The following is a 27,583-nucleotide window of genomic DNA, read 5'->3' on the forward strand; positions in this document are numbered from 1 at the left end:
ATCTAACTGAAATCTTCCAGTATCACCCGGCCTTTTCCATGTGTATCTTCTCCTCTTGTGATTCTTGAACAGAGTATAACTAGCTGAAATTTGTTACAGAACTCGGTTAGTCTTTCTACTCTCTCATTCCTTGTACCAAGCCCATATTCTCTCGTATTCCTTCTGTCCTTTCCCTACAACTGCATTCCAGTCCCCCATGACTGTTAGATTTTCATCTACCTTTACGTACTGCATTGCATTTTTAATATCCTCATATACTCCCTCTGTCTCTTCATTTTCGGTTTGCGACGTCGGCACGTATACCTGAACTACTGTTGTCGTTGTTCGTTTGCTGTCGATTTTTACTCTTGTGCAATATTAATAAAGCAGTTTATCGTTTAGTGGTGCAAAACTCGTGACAAGTATGAAGGTAGTGGGGTCGCCAGAAGGATGCAACAGACTACGCCCTCAGCCATCGGCGGCAGTTGCGAAGCAGCTTAACGCGACAAGCGGCGGTGGCGGCGGCTGCGGCGGCTCCCACAACGCACAACTTATTATAAGATTACAACTTCTCCAAGAATCCCGCTATTTTAGTCATCCTGTAACGGTGTTACGTCTAATATGCGTCTTCTCACGAACTTGAGAAGCTGCGTACACTGACTAATTAATTACCCACTCTCACCTCCACTCTCAGAACCAGCAGTAAAGACCAAAGCAGGGGGTTACTGGTAGTAGCACGAATTGAAACCGTTGGTTCCATAGGATATCCAGTGGTCCGAAGTGCAAACATAGTGTTAGGTTCGGACGTACGTATCATAATATCAGCACACATTAGGCATTCATGCTCTATGAAGTGAAGTTTTCCAAAACTACGGTGGATGCGTCATATGATTTCTCTAATTCTGCATTTGATTTATTGAGGGAATGTGAAACACGTGTGTACGGTGTTCGCGACTTAGTCTCCCTGAAGTTAAAGACATTTCATGCAGCGCACAGGAAGAGTATGAATTACTCTGGAATGCGCAGTCACCATGTGGTACACTTCTTCATTGCAACCAAATTTTTTCCCTTTCTTTGGCGCTTTGATTTGTCCATACATGTTATCGCTTGGTGCGAGGTCTGGTGAGTAGCGGATGTGGTAGAGTCACAAAATACAGGCCAACGATGATTGCATGTATTGCATGAGCAGTTTGAGGTTAAGCTTTTTCATGCTGCACAGTGACACCTGCAGTCAGACATCCACGTCGTTTCGATCCGAATGTCCGCCGAAAATGACTTTTGAAACAGTTGTTGGCCGAGCGGTTCTAGGCGCTTCAGTCCGGAGCCGCGCAGCTGCTACGGTGGCAGGTTCGAATCTTGCCTCGGGCATGGATGCGTGTGATGTCCTTAGGTTAGTTAGGTCTAACTAGTTCTAAGTGTAGGGGACTGATGACCTCAGATGTTAAGTCCCACAGTGCTTAGAGCCGTTTGAACCGTTTGAATAAGTCGAAATACGACGCACTACACATGATGTTTTCCTTAGTCGAGTAGTGTTCCAGTCATCACACAACAGAGTCATCACAATCTTGCCTACAGATGGCTGCGCCGGAAACTTCTTTAGTTTTGGCGATGAGAAATAAGGCTGTTTTTAGCTTCCTCTCTTTCTGTTTTGGCTTGCGGGCAGTGGGACCAAGGTTTCATCTCCTGTAACGATTCTCGCAAGAAAGCCAGCAGCTTATGCTTCATAGCTCTTTCAGTTCTCTGTATGTCCATCTTTTCAGAGATGGTTCCGTTACTCGGATGTTCGATACAGGATGCCAAATTAAACACCTTTCAGCCGTCTAGTTTACAAACTTATTTTATTTGGCTTCGCTGAAGCTGTTAACCAAATAAGTTTGGAAACTATACGACTGAAAGGTGTTTCATTTGACATCTTTCACTTCTGGCGTGAGATGACGTGTCACCCATCTTGCAGCCACTTTGCGTCTTCTAGGCATGTTTCAGACAATGTGATGTGTTGAGCCATGGCTAAGGTTCAGATCTGCGACTGTTTCATACATCATCACAGGGCGATTGTCCATCATTCAACTGCTGCAGCAGACTCCGGTATCACAACGCGACGTACCTCAGCTGGGCGGACTGTATCTGGCACAGATTAACACCGTTTCTGAATTTCATACTGGAATTGTACACTTGTTGCAGAGACAAACATGCTTCACCACATTGGACTTTCATTTGTCGAAGAACTTCAAGAGGTTTCTTGTCTTCGCTGCTCAGACAATTTGTGACAGAACGCTGTTCTTCGTTTGTGCCTGTCGCAAGCGGTGCAACCATTATAAACTGGTAATGTGGCAGCGTTTCACTTTTTTGCAGGTTGCTGCCTCCTGTTGCGATTTCAGTAAAGCGCTGGTAACTACATAGTCAACTTGCATACAAATCGGTCGGGAAATCGAATGTTTATCACGTTTTTAAGGTATTACACTACCGGCCATTAAAATTCCTACACCACGAAGATGACGTGCTACAGACGCGAAATTTAATCGACAAGAAGAAGATGTTGTGATATGCAAATGATTAGCTTTTCAGAGCATTCACATAAGGTTGGCGCCGGTGGCGACACCTACAACGTGCTGACATGAGGAAAGTTTCCAACCGATTTCTCATACACAAACAGCAGTTGACCGGCGTTGCCTGGTGAAACGTTGTTGTGATGCCTCGTGTAACTAGAAGAAATGTGTACCATCACGTTTCCGACTTTGATAAAGGTCGAATTGTAGCCTATCGCGATTGCGGTTTATCATATCTCGACGTTGCTGCTCGCGTTGGTCAAGATCCAATTTCTGTTATCAGAATATGCAATCGGTGTGTTGAGGATGGTAATTCGGAACGCCGTGCTGGATCCAACGGCCACGTGTCACTAAAGTCGAGATGACAAGCATCTTATCCGCATGGCTGTAACGGATCGTGCAGCCACGACTCGATCCCTGAGTCAACAGATGGGGACGTTTGCAAGACAACAACCATCAGCACGAACAGTTCGACGACGTTTGCAGACCTTGGCTGTGGTTACCCTTGACGCTGGGTCACAGACAGGAGCTCCTGCGATGGTGTACTCAACGACGAACATCGGTGCACGAATGGCAATACGTCATTTTTTCGGATGAATCCAGGTTCTGTTTACAGAATCATGATGGTCTCATCCGTGTTTGGCGACATCGAGTTGAACGCACATTGGAAGCGTGTATTCGTCATCGCCATACTGGCGTATCACCCAGCGTGATGGCGTGGGGTGCCACATGGTTACACGTCTCGGTCACCTCTTGTTCGCATTGACGGCACTTTGAACAGTGGACGTTACATTTCAGATTTGTTACGGCCCGTGGCTCTACCCTTCACTCGATCCCTGCGAAACCCTACATTTCAGCAGGATAATGCACGATCGCAAGTTGCAGGTCCTGTACGGGCAGAAAATGCTCGACTGCTGCTCTGGTCAGCACATTCTCCAGATCTCTCACCAATTGAAAACGACTGGTCAATGGCGGCCGAACAACTGGCTCGTCATAATACGCCAGTCACTACTCTAGATGAACTGCGGTATCGTGTTGAAGCTGCATGGGCAGCTGTACCTGTACACGCCATCCAAGTTCTGTTTGACTCAATGCCCAGGCGTATCAAGGCCGTTATTACGACCAGAGGTGGTTGTTCTGGATACTGATTTCTCAGGATCTATGCACCCAAATTGCGTGAAAATGTAATCACATGTCAGTTCTAGTAAAATATATTTGTCCATTGAATACCCGTTTACCATCTGCATTTCTTCTTGGTGCAGCAATTTCAAAGCCCATTAGTGTATATAAGAGACGTAATTTAATGACAATATCTACAGAAAACATAATGTAGCTGTAAGTGCAGAAGACTTTCCTACTCTGTGCTAATAAAACTCCAGAGTTACGGCCCATAGCTTAATTTCTAAAATTTTAGGTGTCGGAACGCATCTCTCAAACTATACCCCCCCCCCCCCTTTTCCACTCACCCCAACCCACCACGTCATAGGTACTCGCCTGTAGAGGATGGTTGCGCTCGAGAATAGATGTTACAAACACTGTTTATCTGTAAACTCGGCACAGTTACTGCCTGCATAGTCCAAACAGAGGGTGCACAGAAAGACCTCTGAGAGCCATCTGCCTGCCGACGACCGTCGCAAATGAGTCACTAACAATACAACCATCCTTGAGGATGTTGCATTTTTTCCGGTAGTGTATTTTATATAGTTCATTTGTTACCAAATTTCTCTTCTCCAGAAACGCTGTTCTTTATAGTGCCAGTCTATAGCGCAGATCCTCTTTATCTTGGCCACCAGTAGTTTTTTTTTTTTTTTTTTTTTTTTTTGCTGCCGAAATAGTAAAAGTCATCCACTACTTTTAGCGTCTCATTTGCTAATCTAATTCCGTTACATTCACTGGATTTACAGTAATTCGACTAAATTCAGCTACCATTTCTAAAAAATTCTTGTTGACGTATATCATATACCCAGCTTTGAATCCACTATCCACTTCCTTCAACTGCTCTTCCAGTTTCTTTGCCGTCTTTGAGCGTATTCTAATGTCACCAGCATAACTCAAAATATTTCGATTATGGAAGTTTTATTTCGGTTTGTGCAGTATAAAGAATTATAAAGATCTCACACTTCAACAGTGAAGTAAGTATAATTCATAATATATTGCTACTTTATTGAGATATAATAAACTAAAAACCGACGGCTAATTTTTATCGTTTAAGTTCAATTAGAATGCTATCCCATGAATAATTTTCATTTTAACCCATTTTAATCGCCACGCTATTCAGACGTGAGAATCTGTACAACCGTGCGCTAGCAGGTGCATTTATCATATCCGCGATCCGGTCTTTTTTTATCGGAACGTAGCCTGAACAATACAGAAAATCGGATAATTCCAGAGTTATATTTTTGTGCAGAAACGATCATTAACTCTGAGAAAAATCTGATTCGTCGCCTATGGACAGGTACACAAACGTATTCAGCATCTGCAAATTCATAGCCACTTTTTTTTGTTTTGTTTTAAGTGATGTACGTCATTTGAAATGCTGTGTGGGGGAATACGTAGTACGCCACGTTTGAAAGAAAAGCTGCTAATTTTAAAGAATCGTTTTGCGACGTCATGATATTTAATACAGTTATTCAGTCCATTGCTGTATCCGAGAAATAAAATGCAACACAGTTGGCTGCGATGATCTGGTTACTGTGGGTGAGGCACATTAAAAAGCCATCAGAATAACAGCGCCACTTGCAGTGGCGGGCGAAATGCTCCAGGAAAGAAAGTACCGGTCGTAAGGTGGCATATAATTTTCTCTAAAATGTTCTGTGAGCAGGTGGATGGCTGGAAAAAGCTGGATTGTTTTAAACGGAACTGTGTTGTGTGCTGGTTCCAGAATAGTGGTTCTTGTGTGAGGAACGCTGCGATACAACTATTTGCAAAAGTAATTAAGAGATGTCATTTTCCGTTATGGAGTTGTTATTGTTAGACAAAAACGTATACTTTTAAAAGAGTCAGATTACGAGGGGCGTCCAGTAAGTAACGCAACACATTTTTTTTCTGAAAGCAGGTTGGTTTTATTCAAACCGAGCTAGGTGGCACAGCGGTTAACATACTGGGCTCGCATTCGAGAGGACGACGCTTCAAACCGGCGTTCGACCGTCCAGATTTAGGTTTTCCGTGATTTACAGGCGTGCGAGGTAGCCGCGTGGTCTTAGGCGTCTTGTCGCGGTCCGCGCAGTTCCCCCCGTCGGAGGTTCGAGTCCTGCCTCGGGCATGGGTATGTGTGTCGTCCTTAGCGTAAGTTACTTTAAGTTAGATTAAGTAGTGTGTAAGCTTAGGCCACCGATGACCACAGCAGTATGGTCCCATAAGACCTTACTTCAAATTTCGAAAAAAATTCCGCGATTTACCTAAATCGCTCCAGGAAAATGCGGGCATTGTTCCTTTGAACGGGCACGGCCGATTTCCTTCCCCATCCTGGATGCAATCTGAGCTTATGTTCCGTCTCTAATGACCTCGGTGTCGACGGGACGTTAAACCGTAATCTTTCCTTCATTTTATTCGGGATTCCAATTCACCACATTATTCGCCGTTCTTTTGACTAGAGAATCCTATTTTTCATCATCATCTCCGTTGAATGCGACGACCTTATGCCACCTTACTGAGAGGACCTGAGCCGGCCGCTGTGGCCGAGCGGTTCTAGGTACTTCTGTCCGGAACCGCGCTGCTGCTACGGTCGCCTCGGGCATGGATGTGTGTGATGTCCTTAGGTTAGTTAGGTTTAAGTAGTTCTGAGTCTAGGGGACTGATGACCTCTGATGTTACGTCCCACAGTGCTTGGAGCCATTTGAACCATTTTTTTGAGAGGAACTGTATGCTTGCATGGTGCCACTTACTGGTCGAAGCTAACGTCTTGCTGCATCAGTAACTGGACCACCATCGAGGTATTGCTTGCCGCGAAGTGCATCCTTCGTTGGACCAAACATACGGAATCCGGAAGGTGCGAGGTAAGTTCGACGAGGAAGAACAGTCCAATGAAGGTTTATGAGCGCCTCTCTGGTCCGCAGATTTGTGTGAGGCATTGCGTTGTCACGAAGTAGTAGTTTTCTGGCATTTTTGTGGCGGCGACAGTGCTGAAGCCGTTGCACTATGACGGAGGACATCACACAGAATAATCCGTCAGAGGACCAGAGGATCGTCGCCATGATTTAACGGGCTTCGGGAGGGATGTTCTAACACTTCGCCCCCCCCCCCCCCCCCCCCACACACATACATCTCGCATATTGACCACGAGGAGAAAATTCGAGAAATTAGAGCCAATACAGAGGTTTACCGACAATCATTCTTCCCACGCACTATTCGCGGGTGGAACAGGATTGGAGGCATCAGATAGTGGTACTGAAGGTACCCTCCGCCACACACCATTTGGTGGCTTGCGGAGTAGAATGTAGATGTAGATATAGGTATCATCGATTTTTCGCTTTAATATATGGTTAGAATTGTGTAAAGGGCGACAATTATTGAACTACATGAAAAAAAACGCAAATTATTTACAAACTACGGCGTGCACAATCCTTATTCAACATGTAAACGTCACTACAGATCCAGAATGACATTTTCATTCTGCAGCGGAGTGTGCGCTGATATGAAATTTACTGGCAGATTAAAACTGTGTGCTGGACTGAGACTCGAACTCGGGACCTTTGCCTTTCGCGGGCAAGTGCTCTACCAACTGAGCTACCCAAGCACGACTCACGCCCCGTCCTCACAGCTGTACTTCTGCCAGTACCTCGTCTCCTACCTTCTAAACTTTACAGAAGCTCTCCTGCGAATCTTGCAGAACATTGCCTAGCCACAGCCTGGGAGATTTTCACTCTGCAGTGGAGTGTGCGCTGATATGAAACTTCCTGGCAGATTAAAACTGTGTGCTGGACCGAGACTCGAACTCGGGACCTTTGCCTTTTGCGGGCAAGTGCTCTACCAACTGAGCTACCCAAGCACGACTCACGCCCCGTCCTCACAGCTGTACTTCTGCCAGTACCTCGTCTCCTACCTTCTAAACTTTACAGAAGCTCTCCTGCGAATCTTGCAGAACATCGCCTAGCCACAGCCTGGGAGATTTTCACTCTGCAGCGGAGTGTGCGCTGATATGAAACTTCCTGGCAGATTAAAACTGTGTGCTGGACCGAGACTCGAACTCGGGACCTTTGCCTTTCGCGGGCAAGTGCTCTACCAACTGAGCTACCCAGGCACGATTTACGCCCCGTCCTCACAGCTTTACTTCTGCCAGTACCTCGTCTCATACCTACCAAACTTGTCACTACAGACATTTGGATTTAGGTTATGACTTGTACGATATGCCTGCCATCATTGGCGATGATGTGGCGGAGACCCGCTTATGTATCGGAACATCGATGCTGTCGATGACCTTCTGAATGGCTGGTTTCAGCTCAGCAGTGTTTTGCAGTTATTGATGTACACCTTCTCTTTAATATAGAGCCACAGAAAGGAGTCGCATGTGTTCAGATCCCGAGAATACAGCAGCCAATTGAGGTCCATGCCAGTGGCCTCTGGGTACCCCAGGGCCAGAATGCGGTCCCCAGAGTGCTCCTCCAGGACCTCAAACATTCACCTGCTTCGATTTGATCGAGCTCCGTCTTGCCTGAGCCACATTTTGTCGAAGCATTTTGTCGAAATCAGGGTCACTTTGGATAATGGGGATGAAATCATCTTCCAAAATTTTCACATACCGTCCGGTAGTCACCATGCCATCAAGGAATGTCGCACCGATTATTCCTTGGCCCGACATTGCATACCACACAGTCACCCGTTGAGGGTGAAGAGACTTCTCGATCGCGAAATGCGGATTCTCAATCCTCCAAATGCGGCAATTTTGCTTACTGACGAACCCATCCAAACGAAAGTGGGCTTCGTCGCTAAACCAAACCAGTAATTCCCATTATGCCCCCGGCGAACCGTGCCGTTTGAACGTGCTAACGCAAACCGTTCAGAAGTTATGACGATTTTATTTCGTAAAGTCCAATAATTGTCGCCCTGTATATTTTTTCTGTAATGTTTACGGTGTGAAAGTTTTAATGGTTCAAATGGCTCTGAGCACTATGGGACTTAACTTCTAAGGTCATCAGTCCCCTAGAACTTAGAACTACTTAAACCTAACTAATCTAAGGGCAACACACACATCCAAGCCCGAGGTAGGATTCGAACCTGCGACCGTAGCGGTCGCGCGGTTCCAGACTGTAGCGCCTTTAACCGCTTGGCCACCCCGGCCGGCTGAAAGTTTTATTAAAGTTATTTAATTTCGCCTATATGTCAATATATTAATGGTAAATGTTTAAAGAATTGTATGTAGACACGATGGAATAGTTAAAGGTGTAACATCATCTATAAGCGTATCTATCGGTAGGCTTTATTACTGTCTTTGGACGGGGCTGCCCGAAACAGTTGTTGGAGAGGCAGCCACTGCATTGCTTTACTGGACTGCTTCTGGTTCAGACGTAATACGTGTTATAGGCAAAATGTGCTGTGTTCGTGTGTGGTTATGATGGTGCTGAATTGTTCGTCGTTAAGTTGGAATAAGAAGATTTTGTATGTACAGGCAGTATTTTGAATTATGTGGGCACAGCAGAAATCTTCAAGAGCTTCACTGACAACAAAATACTTTGGGCTCAATGCGGTATATTGTGAATCGACGCCATGAAGAACATGTACCATTTATTGCTACGTAATGTTATCCGCCGAAGCACTTAAGCAAATTCAACACAGAGTAAGATCTAACCAGTTTATCGTACAAGTTTTTCCAGACATTCCAGCGTTTAGAACTGATAATGTACAAATTATAGTTTTTCATTGTGAAAGTATTTGTTATGTTTCAACCCAAACATTTTCCATGACAGGATCCTTCCTTTCCTTAAGTAAAATTCCGAGTTGTGTTATTTAAATGAGTGAACAATAATCTAATAACATTTTTTGTGATCAGTTTGAAACCGTTGAAACTTTGACAATGCTTTATGCCAGCTCAAAAATGGCTATGAGCACTACGAGACTTAACATCTGAAGTCATCAGTCCCCTAGAACGTAGACTACTTAAACCTAACTAACCTACTGACATCACACACATCAATGCCCGAGGCAGGATTCGAACCTGCGACCGTAGCGGTCGCGTGGTTCCAGGCTGAAGCGCCTAGAACCGATCGGCCATACCGGCCGGGTATGTCAGCTCACAATTGAACGAAAGTTAAGTAATAATGACAGTGTGACCTATGTTTTCTGAAACCAAGAGCTAATAACTTCGGAAAGACCATTCAAATGTATTTTGCAATAGTATCTGGGCATGCTCTGATTAAATGATTTTAATAATCGTCAGTACTATCACGTTTCCAGTTTTAACTTTAAGGTATTTTTATTAAAAATATTAAAAAGACATAATGTTTCAACTGCCAAAACACGAATGTCAGTTTGCAATTTTACATTGTTTGTTACTGATTAACGAAATTATTCAGTGAGCATTACGATACTACGGTTATTGCTAAAATCACTACATCATAAAATATATTCAATTATTGCTCCAATTTCGAATCTAATATATACGAGCAAATGCAAACATATTCCCAGATACGTATACTGAAAGCAACCAACATTAAGCATTAAGGTGAGTAATCTCATAATGTTTCGCTGGACGCGACCCTTTTGCTAATGAGAATTTAATGGGCAGTGCAAGAGCTTTGTTTGAGCAGCTGCTCTGTTTAACAGCATTTCCGTTACACATCTGTGTCAATGTATTGCGAGAAGCTGAGTAGTGTCGCATGCTAATAACAAAACGAGCTGAGTTACGCTGCTGCTGTCATTAGTTCAATATTACTAGAGTTGTTCGTGCAGCGAGATGGCGACAGTAAGGTTGTTCCAACCAATTGTGTGTATTAACGAACAGGAAATGGGAAGAACTAACTACTCAAATTTCAAATCGACCATTGAATAATATTTCAATGACCGGGACTTTGATTATCGTCATAAGTAGAAAAGTGGGTTACTGTCGAATGGATTATAACAACCGCTACGTTACTACAGGATAATTTTACTTCGGAGCAGATGACTTATTCCACATCGTAGGGATCCTTAGGAACGCGAGTCATTACAAACAAAGTGTAAGGCTCTGAGCACTATGGGACTCAACTGCTGAGGTCATTAGTCCCCTAGAACTTAGAACTAGTTAAACCTAACCTAAGGACATCACAAACATCCATGCCCGAGGCAGGATTCGAACCTGCGACCGTAGCGCTCTTGCGGTTCCAGACTGCAGCGCCTTTAACCGCACGGCCACTTTGGCCGGCAAAGTGTAAGGTTGTGTGGTGATGTACCCATGTTTCATACCTTCGACTGTGCTCGACAAAAAGTGTCAGGATCAGCCTCGTAACGCGCAAGCAGTCTCTCATAGATGGTCTTTCGTTGCTGTTTATGGGCTTCTGGAATGCGGCGAGGAACCCAGCGGCCACACGCCTCTTAATACCCCAACTGATGGACGAGTGTGCCAGCATTACTAACAGAGATGTCCAGTTGTTCAGCGAAGTGTTTGATTGTGATCCTTCCGTCACTTCGAATGAGAGTTTCCGTACGTTCCAACATTACAGGAATCAAACTGTGTGCGGCCGGCTCGAATAAGTTTGCGCGACTTTGTTGCGATGATGACAAGAGTCCTCGCCTTGTGACTCACCCTGCTTTTGTTCACTGCCAGGTCTATGTAGGGGCTGCTACGGTCGCAGGTTCGAATCCTGCCTCGGGCATGGATGTGTGTGATGTCCTTAGGTCAGGTAGGTTTAAGTAGTTCTAAGTCTAAGTCTCGCTCACCGATAGATCTGTACCTACAGATTGGAAAATTGCGCAGGTCGCACCAGTGTTTAAGAAGGGTGGTAGGAGTAATCCATCGAACTACAGACCTATATCATCGACGTCGGTTTGCAGTAGGGTTTTGGAGCATATACTGTATTCAAACATTATGAATCACTTCGAAGGGAACGATCTATTAATACGTAATCAGCATGGTTTCAGAAAACATGTTTCTTGTGCAACGCAGCTAGCTCTTTATTCGCACAAAGTAATGGCCGCTATCGACAGGGGATCTCAGGTTGATTCCGTATTTCTGGATTTCCGGAAAGCTTTTGACACCGTTCCTCACAAGCGAATTCTAATGAAGCTGCGGGCCTACGGGGTATCGTCTCAGTTGTGCGACTGGATTCGTGATTTCCTGTCAGGTAGGTCGCAGTTCGTAGTGACGGCATATCATCGAGTAAAACTGAAGTGATATCAGGTGTTCCCCAGGGAAGCGTCCTGGGACCTCTTCTGTTCCTGATCTATATGAATGACCTGGGTGACAATCTGAGCAGCTCTCTTAGGTCGTACACAGACGATGCTGTAATTTACCGTCTAGTAAGGTCATCCGAAGACCAGTATCAGTTGCAAAGCGATTTAGAAAAGATTGCTGTATGGTGTGGCAGGTGGCAGTTGACGCTAAATAACGAAAAGTGTGAGGTGATCCACATGAGTTCCAAAAGAAATCCGTTGGAATGCGATTACTCGATAAATAGTACAATTCTCAAGGCTGTCAATTCAACTAAGTACCTGGGTGTTAAAATTACGAACAACTTCAGTTGGAAAGACCACATAGATAATATTGTGGGGAAGGCGAGGCAAAGGTTGCGTTCCATTGGCAGGACACTTAGAAGATGCAACAAGTCCACTAAAGAGACAGCTTACACTACACTCGTTCGTCCTCTGTTAGAATATTGCTGCGCGGTGTGGGATCCTTACCAGGTGGGATTGACGGGGGACATCGAAAGGGTGCAAAAAAGGGCAGCTCGTTTTGTATTATCACGTAATAGGGGAGAGAGTGTGGCAGATATGATACGCGAGTTGGGATGGAAGTCATTAAAGCAAAGACGTTTTTCGTCGCGGCGAGATCTATTTACGAAATTTCAGTCACCAACTTTCTGTTCCGAATGCGAAAATATTTTGTTGAGCCCAACCTACATAGGTAGGAATGATCATCAAAATAAAATAAGAGAAATCAGAGCTCGAACAGAAAGGTGGAATGGTAGAGAGATAGTATGATTGTGGTTCGATGAACCCTCTGCCAAGCACTTAAATGTGAATTGCAGAGTAGTCATGTAGATGTAGATGGTGACCTCAGATGTTAAGTCCCATAGTGCTTAGCGCCATTTGAGACGTGATTATTACCGCACGACGGGAATTAACGGCTTTGAGCGGGGATTGGTAGTTGGGACATTTTATTTTGCCATTCTTTAGGGAGTTCAATATTCCGAGATCCACACAGTGTCAAGAGTGTGCCGAAAATACCAAATTTCAGGCATTACATCTCACCACGGCCTTCACTTACGACGGAGAGCAGAGGAGTTTGCGTAGAGTTGTTAGTGCTAAAAGACAAGCAGCAATGCGTGACGTAACCCCAGAAATAAATGTGCAACGAACGACGAACGTATCGGCTAGGAGAATGCAGCGAAATTTGGCGCTAAATGGCTATTGCAGCAGACGACCGTCGTGAGTGCCTTTGCTAACAGCACATCACCTGCAGCGCCCCTCCTTGGCTCGTGAGCATATCGGTTGTACCCTGGATGACTGGAAAACCGTGGCCTGGTCAGATGAGACCAGAATTTACTTGGTAAGAGATGGTGGTAGCGTTCGAGTGTGGCGCAGGCCCCACGGAGCCATGGTCTCAAGTTGTAAACAAGGCACTGTACAAGCTTGTGGTGGCTCCATAAATGTGTGGCCCGTGTTGACATGGAATAGACTAGCCCCAGCATTGACTGGAAATTGTTACGTTCAAATACTGGGAGACCATTTCCATCCATTCATAGCGTTAATGTCCCAAACAGCAGTGGAATTTTTATGGATGCCAATGCCCCATATCACAACTGTTCGTGATTTGTTTGAAGAACATTCTGGATAATTTGAGGGAAGGATTTGACTACCCAGATCGTCGGACATGAATGGCATCGAACCTTTATGGGACATAATTGAGAGGTTAGTTTGTGCACAAAATCCTGCACTGACAACTTTTCCCATTATCGACGATTAAAGAAAGAGCATGGTTCAATTTTTACGAGGAAACTTCCAACTACTTTTTGAGTCCATGCCACATCGAGTGCACTACGCCAGACAAAAGGAAGCCGTACACGATGTTAGGGCGTATATCATAACTTCTGTCTCCTGAGTGTACACATTTACGGATCTAAATTGATAAGAGTGGGAAATGTAGTCTGCTATGTCCTTACTAAAATTGCAGCCCCAGGAAAGTAAAGCAAATAGCAGTAGTAACGCTATTGAAGAATATACAAGACCAGAAACTTAGTGCTTAGAGTTGCCGCTCTGGCAGCAACAATGGCCCTAACCCTCCTGAGTATCGATTTTAACCTAACGACAGATACGGGTACCCCATTCCATCATTGAGTTCTATCCCGAGTTTAACAATGACAGTTGCTTACTTATTGTAATGGGCCCATTTCTCCGCAACCCATGACCTTACCTTTTCAGCGTGTAAGAAATCTGAAGCAGTTGCAGGCTAGTCAGACTGTCGAACACTTTCTGTATTGAGGTAGATCAGGGTAGATCACGTACACTCGGTCTCGGATCTATTGTTAAAAGTTAGTCACTAAAACCTCTAAGACGTGTCACAGCCACCAGTCTTGACGTGTGAGAGATGTAATGGCTGCTGTCAAAATAATACGCTTTGCGACCCAGAGGTAGTCGTCCTGGGTACACACTGACATGCAACGTGCTCTCGCCAGTTTCTGAGCCCTTACGACGTCGACGAGTGTAGTCTAGTATAGTTAGTTCTCCCGGGGAGCCTCCACATACTGTTACAACCACCATGATTAACCAGAACGGCACTCGTCTGCTACTGTTGTGCCCAACGTAAATGTTGGGCGTCCCACTATCGGCGCACCTCACTGCCGTCGTATCACGGGAAGCTGCAGCAATGGTCGCCATTTGCGAAGGGCGTTCAATAAGTAAAGCAATACTTTTTTTCCTGGAAGGAGATTGGTTTCATTCAGGTTTCCAATACACCATATTTTCCCCACTCTCTCCGTTTCAATGCCCTATTATTCAGCATAACCTCCATTCAATGCGACGACCTTACACCACCTTATTTGGAGGGCCTGCATGCCCGCAGGGTACCAACTCTACTCGTCGACGTCGGAGCCAACTTGCCCCACCAATAGCCTCATCACTATTGACTGCTTCCCTCGGAGTGCACCCTTCTTTGGGCCAAGCAAATGGAAGTCGGAAGTGCGAGATCCGGGCTGTGAGGTGGATGAGGAAGAACAGTCCACCGAAGTTTTGTGAGAACCTCTCGAGTGCGTAAGCTTGTGTGAGGCCTCGCATTCTCATAGAGAAAATGAATTTCATGTGCATTTTTGTGTCGACGAACGCTCTGAAGCCGTTTCTGCAATTACCTGGGAGTAGTACAGTTCTCGTCAGAGTTGGTCGTTCCATTATGAGAGAGAACATCAAACCGAATAACCCCTTCAGAATTCCAAGAGGCCGTCGCTGTAGCTCTACAGTTGAGAGTGCGGCTTGGAACTTTTTCTTTGGAGGAGAGGTAGTGTGGCGCCATTCCTTGGAGTGCCGTTTTGTTCCCGGTTCGAAGTAACGAACCCATGTTTGATCGCGTGTGACGATGTTCGACATTAAATTGTCACGATCAACGTCGTAATGCACAAGCAATCACTCACAGGCGGTCTTTCGTGCTGTTTATGGTCTTCTGGTAGGCGGAGGGGAGCCCTTCGGGCACACGCTTTTTAGTACCCCAACTGCTGGACGAATGTGTCAGGACTTCCAGTTTTGAAGCGAGGTGTTTTATTTGGATCCATCTATCACCTCGAATGAGTGTCCGCACGTTCCAAAATTGCAGGAGTCACAGCTGTGTGCGCCGGCATTAGGAGATCGTATAGGTTTGTGCGATGATGCCATATGCCTAGCCCCACAAATCACTGTGCTTTTGTTCACTGCCGGGTCACCGTAGAGATTCTGCAAGCGGCTGTGAATATCTGCAATGATCTGGTTTTCCGCCAAACGAAACTCCGTAACAGCTCTCTGCCTGGAACGCACCTCTGTTACAGACACTGTTTCGAAGGCTACGTACAGCGCCGAACTTCATGAAACTGCAGGGGCTGCAGTGGGAGCATTTCACGATGTCTCGCACCAAAAATCAGCATTTTTTTAAACAGGAATTGTCAGGAAAAATGTTTTGCATTACTTATTGACACCCATCGTAGTTAATGGTTCTGCAGACGTTGTCGTACTGGCTGTGTTCATGTTTGGTTTGCTACAGGCAAGCCCAATCCGCTGCCTCAAGGTACATGTTGAGGCATACAAATATTAATGGTGGAGCGAACACTATGTATGTCCTCTCGGGCGCTAGTCGCGTTGCGCCGTTTATAACCTGCATGACACTGGTTATAGCCCTCCTGAACCCTTCGATTCCATATTCGCTTCACAGTCTTGCGATCTCGACGCATCAGAGAAGAATAAACCGTATTTTCGACAGGGCACCATCTTGCCACTGTCGAATTCCGATAGGTGATGGTTGTCGTTGTTTCGATGGTTCAAATGGCTCTGAGCACTATGGGACTTAACTTCTAAGGTCATCAGTACCCTATAACTTTTTTTTTCTTTGGTCATCAGTCTACTGACTGGTTTGATGCGGCCCGCCACGAATTCCTTTCCTGTGCTAACCTCTTCATCTCAGAGTAGCACTTGCAACCTACGTCCTCAATTATTTGCTTGACGTATTCCAATCTCTGTCTTCCTCTACAGCTTTTGCCCTCTACAGCTCCCTCTAGTACCATGGAAGTCATTCCCTCATGTCTTAGCAGATGTCCTATCATCCTGTCCCTTCTCCTTATCAGTGTTTTCCACATATTCCTTTCCTCTCCGATTCTGCATAGAACCTCCTCATTCCTTACCTTATCAGTCCACCTAATTTTCAACATTCGTCTGTAGCACCACATCTCAAATGCTTCGATTCTCTTCTGTTCCGGTTTTCCCACAGTCCATGTTTCACTACCATACAATGCTGTACTCCAGACGTACATCCTCAGAAATTTCTTCCTCAAATTAAGGCCGGTATTTGATATTATTAGACTTCTCTTGGCCAGAAATGCCTTTTTTGCCACAGCGAGTCTGCTTTTGATGTCCTCCTTGCTCCGTCCGTGATTGGTTATTTTACTGCCTTGGTAGCAGAATTCCTTAACTTCATTGACTTCGTGACCATCAATCCTGATGTTAATTTTCTCGCTGTTCTCATCTATAGCGTTAGAGAACTTCAAACGTATCTCGTCATTCCTTAGTACTTCCGTATCCCACTTCTTTGCGTATTGATTCTTCCTGACTAATGTCTTGAACTTCAGCCTACTCTTCATCACTACTATATTGTGATCTGAGTCTATATCTGCTCCTGGGTACGCCTTACAACCCAGTATCTGATTTCGGAATCTCTGCCTGACCATGATGTAATCTAATTGAAATCTTCCCGTATCTCCCGGCCTTTTCCAAGTATACCTCCTCCTCTTGTGATTCTTGAACAGGGTATTCGCTATTACTAGCTGAAACTTGTTACAGAACTCAATTAGTCTTTCTCCTCTTTCATTCCTTGTCCCAAGCCCACATTCTCCCTATAACTTAGAACTACTTAAATCTAACTAACCTAAGAACATCACAGACGTCCATGCTCGAGGCAGGATTCTAACCTGCCACCGTAGCGGTCGCGCTGTTCCAGACTGTAGCGCCTAGAACCGCTCGGCTACCCCTGCCGGCTGTCGTTGTTTCGTTCTAGCATAAAACATTACACGATGTTCTCACAAACATTTCTAGTCTTTCCTCATTTGCAGAATGTTGAGGCTGTTTTTCTGTACAGTGTGTTTCAAAACTGCAGGAACACTTTTAAAAAATTATTGTAGCCGAATGAGTAGCATTACAAAGTAACAACATATGTAATTTCAAAGAGTAAACTTGTAAAATTTTTTTCTCATTGCAGGTGTGAACCGGCCGGAGTGGCCGTGCGGTTCTAGGCACTACAGTCTGGAACCGCGCGACCGCTACGGGCGCAGGTTCGAATCCTGCCTCGGGCATGGATGTGTGTGATGTCCTTAGGTTAGTTAAGTTTAAGTAGTTCTAAGTTCTAGGGGACTGATGACCTCAGATGTTAAGTCCCATAGTGCTCAGAGCCATTTGAACCATTTGAACCAAAGTGAAGAAGAATTAAACGATCTGCTGAATGCAACGAACAGACTAATGAGTACAGAATACCAAAGAAAGACGAAAGCAATGAGAAGTAGAAGAAATGAGAATACCGAGAAACTTAACATTAGAAATGGTATCACGTAGGACATGAAGTTAAGGAATTTTGCTTCCTAGGCAGCAAAATAACCCATGACGGACGGACCAAGAAGGACGTAAAAAGCAGACTAACACTGTCAGGAAGGTGATTACTGGCCAAGAGAAGTCTGTGAGCATCGAACATAGGCCTTAACTTCAGGAAGAAATTTCTGAGACTATACGCTTGGAGCACAGCATCGTAAGGCAGTGAGGCATATGGGAAAATCGCAATATAAGAGAACAGAAACATTTGAAGGATTTGAAAATTAGATGGACTGATAAGAAATGATGAAGTTCTCCGCAGGATCGGCGAGGAAAGAAATATATGGAAAACACTGATAAGAAGAAGGGACAGGATTATAGGACATGTGTTAAGACATCAAGGAGTAACTTTCATGGCACTAGAGACATCTGTAGAGAGTAAAAACTGTAGAGGTAAGCAGAGATTTGGATACATCCAATAAATAACTGAGGGTGTATGTTGCAAGTCCTACTGTGAGATGTGGCACATGTGCAAACTTGTCATTTCTCTTCTGATTAATTCTTCCTAAATAGTATTGTAGTTTTAATGACGAACATTGTAGAAATCATCCCAGCGGTTGCCTGAAGTAATTTTGGGAAACCATTGAAAATGTAAACCAGGGTCGCACGATGGGAGTTGGGGGTTTCCCCCTATCAAACACGCTAGTCTGCTATCTTTAGTGAACAATACTGTTTTGTTTACACTTCTTACAAAGAATATAAAAAGCTACTGCCATTCTGTTGACTCATTTCTCAGCACCAGTCACTGAGCATACTACACAGAGAGCACCGTACTTTATCATGTAAGAAATTATCATTGTTAAGTTGGCTTGTTTTACGTTCTTTACCGTCCGACGAGTGTCTTAAAATGACGCATACCATTTACGCTACTGTTACAGATCACGCTGGTATTTGAAGAGAATGGAAACATATTTGTATCCTAACAAAAAAAAAAAAAAAAAAAAAAATCCTGCAGTAAAATGCATACTTCTCATACAAAGGAGTTAGGTACGTCAGGTGGACCTTAGCTTTCTTTTTTCTAATTAAGGAAATATGAAACGAAAAGGCGCAAGGTTGACACAGACTCACTTCACATGAGGGCGCGCCGTATCTTTCTAGAGAGCGACCTGACAAAGGGATGAAACGCATACGACTGTACAACGTGACATCCCGCATTACGGAACAGCTGCGTAAAGATAAGCTATTCTTTGCAGACTACCCCTCTTCCGCTTTATTCGGACGAAATCCCTTTTACCTTGATCTCCTGAAACTCTAAACGGCAATGAACACTACGTGTTAGCAAGACTACAGACGGTGTACTTTTCAGTTACATTTTCCATTTTATTTGTAGCTCTGTGCTATTTTTTCTTTCTTTTCAATTTGTTGCGTTGGTTTTCGAGAATGAGACTTCATCATTTCACCGTGTGATTTTTGTTTTATTTTTCAGATCGCATGCTAAGTTTGATCCTTTTTAGCTTGAGATCCATCGGCTTTTAATGTAATTCATTGAGAAACAATTCCTGTTTGCTGCTTCTTCATGCTGTTTAGTTCAAATTTTCTTCAAATCGATTTAGTACGCTGTTAGTTCCTTTCCAAAGAGGTACCTGCTTTTCTTAGTGGTTATGCATATTGTCGTTCATACTACATAAATGCTCAAACAATATTAATACATTTTCTTAACGTTTCGGTTATTTTTCTCCATATTCATATATAATCCATTGTCGAGCATTACGACACTGTCATCTCTGATTAAATTTTCCTCACAGTTCTTCTTCTAGTGTTTCCATTACCTCTAATTTCTGAATGAGTCCAAAATACTTGCTTGGATACAAGCATTGTGATTTCAGTACGGAATCATTTTTGCATTAATGAGTAGAAAGTTTTTATTGCTCATTTTCGTGATTACAATACTGAAGAGACGTTTTGATTCTGGGATGAGATAACAGTTACTACGTAGTTTGTTACTTAGAATTCGAATCTACCTTTCAAATTGTTCTAGCACGCAAGACTTTTGAATTTTTAAGGGCTTTTATGGTTTACTTTCCGTATGTCCATGTTTATCGTTTCTTTGTTCACAAGTGTAATTTGTTGTTTACTTTTGTACGGGTATGCTCCAATATTTACCAAACGTCACTGGATAGCAGGTGTGATAAAGAAACGCCATAAAGGAGAAGAGCACATTTTTCGAAGAAAATATTGTGAACTAATTTAGACTTTCTACTGGCGTCAAGTCTATAAATGCTTATTTAATAGTATTGAGTTATAAAATTCTGAATATGTATTTCTTGTTTGTTTTAATTATACCAATGTTCTCCAGTGCTGTTTTTGATTCTGCTGTCTATCTATAAAATGTGACGTGATAGAGGAAATATGATTTTACCCAAAATTAGGTAAATCCACTCATTTTCATACCTGATACTGAAACAATATCAAATTTGTTGACTAGTGTCATTAAATACTTTTTTACAATATCATGAGCTCTTTCACCAACAGAAAATTTCTCTAAACCATCTCGAATTATCTCTTCACCTCCCTTATTCACGCAATGTCTGTTTCTAATAATTAGGCCTGCTTGTGATGCTAGTAACGTGTTAATCTCCTCTCTCCCTCTCCATCTCCCTCTCCTTGTCTCTCTCTCTCTCTCTCTCTCTGTCTCTCTCTGTCTCTCCCTCTTCCTCTCTCTCCCTCTACAGTTTTTTACCCCTGCTCTACTTGCTGTCTCTACACAGTGATTTATTTTTGTTTCCGATCTGTTGGATATTGGTCGCAATTTTGTTAATAAACCATCTTGAACATGGCTGTCAACAGCAACTCCTGAGTAACCTTATATTAATAACGTAAACAGTCAATCAGGTGCTGGAAGTTAGTTTTGTTGTTAGGCAGGGATAGAATATTTATAACTGCGTTAGTGTCGATTAGAAATGATAGCAAAATAGGGAAATATTTATAATAACAATATGTTTTTGAGTGGGGTCTGCCTTTAGCAAAACACAATTTTGTTTTTGTCCCAGACATCTTTCACTGCAGTTGCAGCATCATCATCAGTGTTTTTTTATTATTATGGCTGTTAAACATAAGCAATGTTATTATCAATAATTTTCCCAACGTATTTTTAGAATGCGTAAGTTGCATTACTTGTTTATAGAGTAATTAGATTAATACGTGCGACTCTATTTCTTTAATTGTGTGAACAAAGTATCTCAGATTAGAAGCAAAATTTATCTGATATTTCGATAGCAAATAATGCATCGAAAAAAAGGCAGAAAAATCAATGTAACCTATTGTTTTTTAGCCTTAAGGATGACCGTGTGGAGGTCCCGGTATTTTTGCGTGTAAGAGGACTGGCATGGGGTGAAGTCAGCCTCGTATGCCAACTGTGGACCTGCGTGAGCAAGGAGCAGCGGTTCCACGGACTGGGATGTCGGAGAAACGACCAGGAAAGCGGTGCGGTGAGCACAAACGCCTCCAGACCACATCCGCATGACACCTCATGACAAAGGATGACACGGCGGACGTCGACACTTCTTTTGCCATCAAGACCTGGGCGAGGAGCTCGTTTAAGGATGAATTTCTTATTAGTTAATTACTGGTGACGGATTTAATTTTAGGAAGGGTCTAACTCTTTTGAGTTGCTTCATACTTGTTGGTAATCTTTGGCGGAAAGAGGAAGTGGGGACGTGAATGAGGAAATTTTCTAAACTGACTACAGAAGGCTTTGGTATCGTTTCCAGTGCTCGCAGACTGCTCTTGAAAGATTTTCTGTCTTAAAAGCCAGAATGTTTCCAAAGAAAACTGTTCGGAACGTTAGGATGTAAATGACGGTACAGGAACACATCGCAGAGGTCAGCGTCAAGCAGAGAAGTGTAATTAGCGGACGAGCTGGTAGCATCAAAAGGGACGTTCATAACTGAGACAAAAAGCAATTAAGTCTTAGCCTCAGTGCTGTGTGGCTGAAGGGCAGAATGCTGAGCAAATTTTTGAAGCTTTCTGCGAGCAAGGAACTGAGCTGCCAGGCCTACAGCCTTTTACAATGAAGCGGGTGGGGTCGACGTCCTGTGGGCAACAGAGAGGAGACAACTGTGATTCTCAACTTCTTATTTCATAGTCGCTATTGCGGAAAGTTATAGGAAAAGGTGGCTCTCATACAATATACGAAATAATCAAGAGGGAAAAATAAGAATGGTACATTGGCCAAACGGGAAGAAATTTAAACGTGAGATATAGAGAGCACATTACAGAGAGCGAATATAATCAGTCTAGTTTCATTCTACCTTGAAAATCAAATTCACACTGCTAATACGACTGAAAGTGCACTACAAATTCTGTACAGAATACCAAAAGGTTTTGCAATGAACATTCTTGAAGAATTAGAAATCTAGGCGCTTCAGTCTGGAACCGCGTGACCGCTACGATCGCAGGTTCGAATCCTGCCTCGGGCATGGATGTGTGTGATGTCGTTAGGTTAGTTAGGTTTAATTAGTTCTAAGTTCTAGGCGACTGATGACCTCAGGAGTTAAGTCACATAGTGCTCAGAACCATTTGAACCAATTAGAAGTCTATAAGTACACGAGAAAATATTCACAAGAAATATTAAACGAACTTACAGAATTTAGACACAAGTACTACCTTAAAAACTTCATTGAACTTATAGAACACGACGGTGGATATGCAACAACCAAAGTCTATCGTAACAAATTTTAGTTAATAAAATAATATTGCTGTTCATCTGCACTATCATTATAAACATATAATGTTGTAAGGGTGGAACTGTCAAATTACTGTCACGTCGTAATTACCATTTTATATTCAACATCTTGACATCATTTACTATCTTATGAAAACAGTGACCGTTATGAGACAGTCCACTAATTACGTAATATGGACGACACATCAATCTAGACGTGAGTGTAATACAGCTACTTTAATATAAATGACACTGACATCGGTACCTGTTCACACCCAAAATTGTTAATCGCAGGTACTTGGAAATGGCGATCAAGTTCAAACAGTCTGTTGTAAATAAAGATTACTTATTATAAGTGAGAAGTGTTCGGTTTAGAAAGAGCGGAAGACATGAATGGAGAGTTTCTTCCCTACAGTTCAACACAGTTACGCAAGTGAAGAAAGCTTCAGCCTCTTTTACCTCAGTGAAGATTAAGTACTTGAGTAACTGCTGCATTGAATTAACTAACTAACGAGCAAAGAATATGAGCAGTGGGTATACAAAAGAAAATCAAAAGTAACGAAGAGTGGAACGAGATTAACAATAAACCGAACATCAAAACTGGTGGCCACTTAGTGAACGAAGTGAAGGAGTTGTCCTACCTCTGAAGCAAAATAAGGCTTGATGGAGGAAGCAAGGACGAATTGCAACGGACAGGTGACGTACATGCAAATTTAAAACCTCGGCAAAAATGACCAAAGTCAGAGGTATCGATAGTGAAACTACGAACTCACAGGTGAGGTAGCATTGACTCTGTCCCTCTGGTTTTTGACAAGGGAGAAAGCCGGATTCCAAACAGAGTTTAAACAAAAACATCCATCCCTGTTAACGAGGTTGCTCACTAATTTAATCTCAACTGCCTCCTTAATAACACTGTCCAATAGCTGGACGTGGCATTCCAATATCTTTGTGTTATTATAATACATGGGGTGACCAGTATCCAAGCAATGTTAGGCAATAGCAGATGGCTGCTGTAATCGTGTGTGCCGTTTACGCTCAGCACATCGGTCCTCCACGGTCCTGATAGTTAGACCAATATATGCTATGCCACAGCTACAAGGAATGCGGTATACATCCGCCTTACGTAGACCAAGACCATCCTTAACAGAACTCAAAAGCGCTCTAATTTTAGATGGAGGTCGGAAAACACGTTTCACTTCGTATTTCCGTAAAATACGACCGATCTTGTTGGAAGTGTTTCCTACGTAAGACAAAAAGACAGTAGACTTAGGTGTCGACTCAGAATTATCACCAGTCACCCGATGTACAGCTGGTCGATAGGGCAACGCACGTTAAATCTGTCTATCACTTTAACCATTTTGACGAAATGTAACTTCAAGATGGGACAGCTGGCAAAGTCTCAGCGTGAGAAACGAGATGTGCCCTGTGTACCAAGGTACGAAGTACCCCTTCACGCTGAGCCGGATGGTGATAACTATTACCGTGTAAGTACAAGTCAGTGTGAGTACGTGTCCTGTAAACTGCATGTTCGAATGATCCATTATCCTTCCTCATTACCAACAGCCGGCCGGGGTGACCGAGCGGTTCTAGGCGCTTCAGTCTGGAACCGCGCGACCGCTACGGTCGCAGGTTCGAATCCTGTCTCGGGCATGGATGTGTGTGATGCCCTTAGGTTGGTCAGGTTTAAGTAGTTCTAAGTTCTAGGGGACTGATGACCTCAGATGTTAAGTCCCATAGTGCTCAGAGCCATTTGAACCATTACCAACACTTCAAGAAAGGGATGGCAACCATCCTCTTCCACCTGCATCTAAAACGAATTTTCGGGTGGATCGAATTCAGATGTTCTAGAAAGGCATTCAAATTCTCCCTACCATGAGGCAAAACAACATAGGGATCGTCAACATATCTAAAGAAACAGACTGGTTTCAAAGGCGCCGACTCCAATGCACGTTCCTCGAAGTCTTCCATAAACAAATTTGTGATCACAGGAGACAACGGACTACCCATCGCAACTCCATCTGTCTGCTCGTAATACTGGTCATTGAATAAAAAGTAAGTGGATGTCAACACATGCCGAAAGAGATTAGTTAATTCAGCACCAAATCTAGCCTTAATTAACCGCAACGAATCAGACAGAGGAACACGAGTGAAGAGAGACACCACATCGAAACACACTAAAATATCAGAGTCATTCAACCGCAGTCCCACCAAACGACGTAAAAAATCAGCTGAGTTCCTGATATAATGTTCAGACCGACGTACTTGTGTACTCAACAGAGAAGCAAGATGCTTGGCTACACGATATGTCGGAGCGCCGATGTTACTCACTATAGGACGGAATGGAACCCCTTCCTTGTGAAACTTCGGAAGGCCGTAATACCTAGGGGGAACAGCACTATAGGTGATAGTGTCCTGCGACAAACCACTCTTCTTCAGGAGGCTGCTGGTCTTTCTCTCAACACTTTTTGTGGGGTCAGCATCGATTCTGCGATACGCAGGTAAAATAACAATATCAGGATCAACTTTGAGGGCGCGTAAAGCAGCCCTCTCTGCTGCTGTTACATTACTCTTGGGTGGACGAGCGCTAGTCAACTCGCGGCATGCCTCTCTCCTAACCTGCCCTGCAGCGTCAGGAGGTAGTTTGCAAACTGCCTGTTCAATTGAACTAATAAAATCAACTACCGGCAATCTCTTCGTAGTGGGTGCAAAATTTAAACCTTTCCCAAGCACGGATAAGGTTGCGTCGTCAAAAGATTTCTCTGTGAGAGCTATCACAGAACGTGGAGATATAACATCAGATTCAGAAGGATGAAAACTTTCAAACTTTGCCAAATGCCGTGCAGTAACGGAATTGTATTCCCAGTCAGCTTGATTCCATGAGGCACCGTCGAACCAATTCCAAGTGAAATCAGACAATTTCAATGCAACCATTAAATGAAAACGATACAATTATTTGGAAACGGAATCCAAACGTCGACGAATAAAATGAATTCTTTTACGAACAGGAACCAAGCCAGCACGTTGCTTGATGAGACTGGCGGCAGGAGAATTATTATGGTGCACAACCTTGGAAAATGTTGGGACATGATTTTCATCACGACACCTCAATAAAAACGACAAAGCTCATTGCAGTCTATCTCGACAGCTACGAAGTTTATCCATCTTACGTAAACACCGATACATTTCCTCGTCGAAGAGGTAAACAATGTGAGACCTGAGTTTCTCCTGGCGTATACAACTTTCAAATTACTTCCGGGAATTCAGGCACGTAACACTTTCAGCGACCGCCGATATTTCGGCGGGAGAACACCCCGCCATTTTCAAGGCAAACTGCAACGGACAATCGACGTACATGCAAATTTAAAACCTCTGTTCTCGGACTGATGAAGGAAAGATAACACACACACTGAACACTGGTGCCACCAGAGATGACCAAAGTCAGAGCTGTCGATAGTGAGACTACGAACTCGCAGGTGAGGTAGCATTGACTCTGTCCCTCTGTTTTTGACAAGGCAGAGAGCCGGATTCCAAACAGAGTTTAAACAGAAACCTCCATCCCTGATAACGAGGTTGCTCGCTAATTTAATCTCAACTGCCTCCCTAATAACACTGTCCCAATAGCTGGACGTGGCATGTAATCAGCTGTTTATCTCTACATGTACATCACATCAATCGGTTTCCTAGTATTCGTGGTGTGTCCCTTTTTTTGTCTTAAAGTGTATTTTCTTCTGGAATAATCGAGGACAACACTGAAAAGAAGGGATGGAATGACAGGGCGTGTAAATAAATGTAAATGTCATAAGGCATAGTTGACTAGGATATCTCACAGGGTGAGTTGAGGCACTTGTGGGAAAGGTGTTGAACCGCGCGACCGCTACGGTCGCAGGTTCGAATCCTGCCTCGGGCATGGATGTGTGTGATGTCCTTAGGTTAGTTAGGTTTAAGTAGTTCTAAGTCTAGGACTGATGACCTCAGATGGTAAGTCCCATAGTGCTTAGAGCCATTTGAACCATTTTTGACTGAGGTATCTGGGTGGCACAGAAAACAGGCCATTTGAGGCCCGAGATTTATTTCAGTCAGTACCGACTTTTTACTCTCACGAGTTACACAATACCCATTCTGTACACTTTGATGGAGTGTTATTTTTAGAAAGAAGGATATAGCTGAGCCTCAGCCTAAGTGTATTCAGAATTAATCATTGCCTATACAACGAAGTATGGCCTGTTATTTGACTTCCTGAGAGATTGAAACTTTGTGTCAGCTGGGGTTAGTGATAGAGCAAGCAACTATTTTTAACAAACGACTGATATGTCGATTGTTTTTTCTTTCAGTCGGTTTCTCCTGTGGAATGAAGCAACCATTTTGAAACGAGTCTCTGCGTCACGTCAGCTGCTCTGAGCAACAGAGTTAAAGGCGCCACTGGCACCGGAGGTGTATCAAATGGTTGCCTAGCCGCAGGAACCTAGCACTTCTTCGAAGGTTTTCTCTGTTAAGTCACATTTTTACATTTTGCAATAAATGGGGGCGGGTGCCATCGAGTATGTTGCTGAACTGGGGGGTATTAGAAGGACCCTTTCCCGTTTTATTCACGCATGTGTCAATGTCTCACCCCTCCATAATCACACCAGAGGGGAGGATTGTAAAAGCATATGACCCCTTTGCTGCTTTGGATGGCGTTTAGATTTCATGGAATGATTTTGAACTCTCCCTAGTGGTTCCAGTCTGTACACCACAACAAAAATTGCGGCTGCACTGCACTCCAAAGGGGTGAGATCATGTTCAGTGGAGTTACTAGCCAACGATGTCATTAGAGAAGGTTTGAAACGTCAGGGAAATGTCAGCAGTATCAGAAATAGTGAAGAATGTCTTTCTGTTGCTCATCGAACTGCAAAATGTCGTTTTCCGCAGCGAAATGTGTGGGAATCAACGTCCCAAGGGAGGGGATGGTTTCATAGAC

The 27,583-nt window shown here is 43.7% G+C and overlaps 1 protein-coding gene and 2 non-coding genes across 3 annotated transcripts in view; all 3 read right to left on the minus strand.

Moving 5' to 3' along the window:
* The window catches only part of LOC126198198 (nitric oxide synthase, salivary gland), a 730,749-nt gene that overhangs the window by 219,697 nt on the left and 483,469 nt on the right, over positions 1-27,583 (minus strand). The window lies entirely within an intron of this gene.
* Positions 7,439-7,513, minus strand: Trnal-caa (transfer RNA leucine (anticodon CAA)). Its single transcript has one exon. It is a non-coding gene; the product is annotated as a tRNA-Leu (tRNA).
* Positions 7,690-7,764, minus strand: Trnas-cga (transfer RNA serine (anticodon CGA)). Its single transcript has one exon. It is a non-coding gene; the product is annotated as a tRNA-Ser (tRNA).

The sequence above is a fragment of the Schistocerca nitens genome, chromosome 1, assembly GCF_023898315.1.
Source record: "Schistocerca nitens isolate TAMUIC-IGC-003100 chromosome 1, iqSchNite1.1, whole genome shotgun sequence".
NCBI classification, from domain to species: domain Eukaryota; kingdom Metazoa; phylum Arthropoda; class Insecta; order Orthoptera; family Acrididae; genus Schistocerca; species Schistocerca nitens.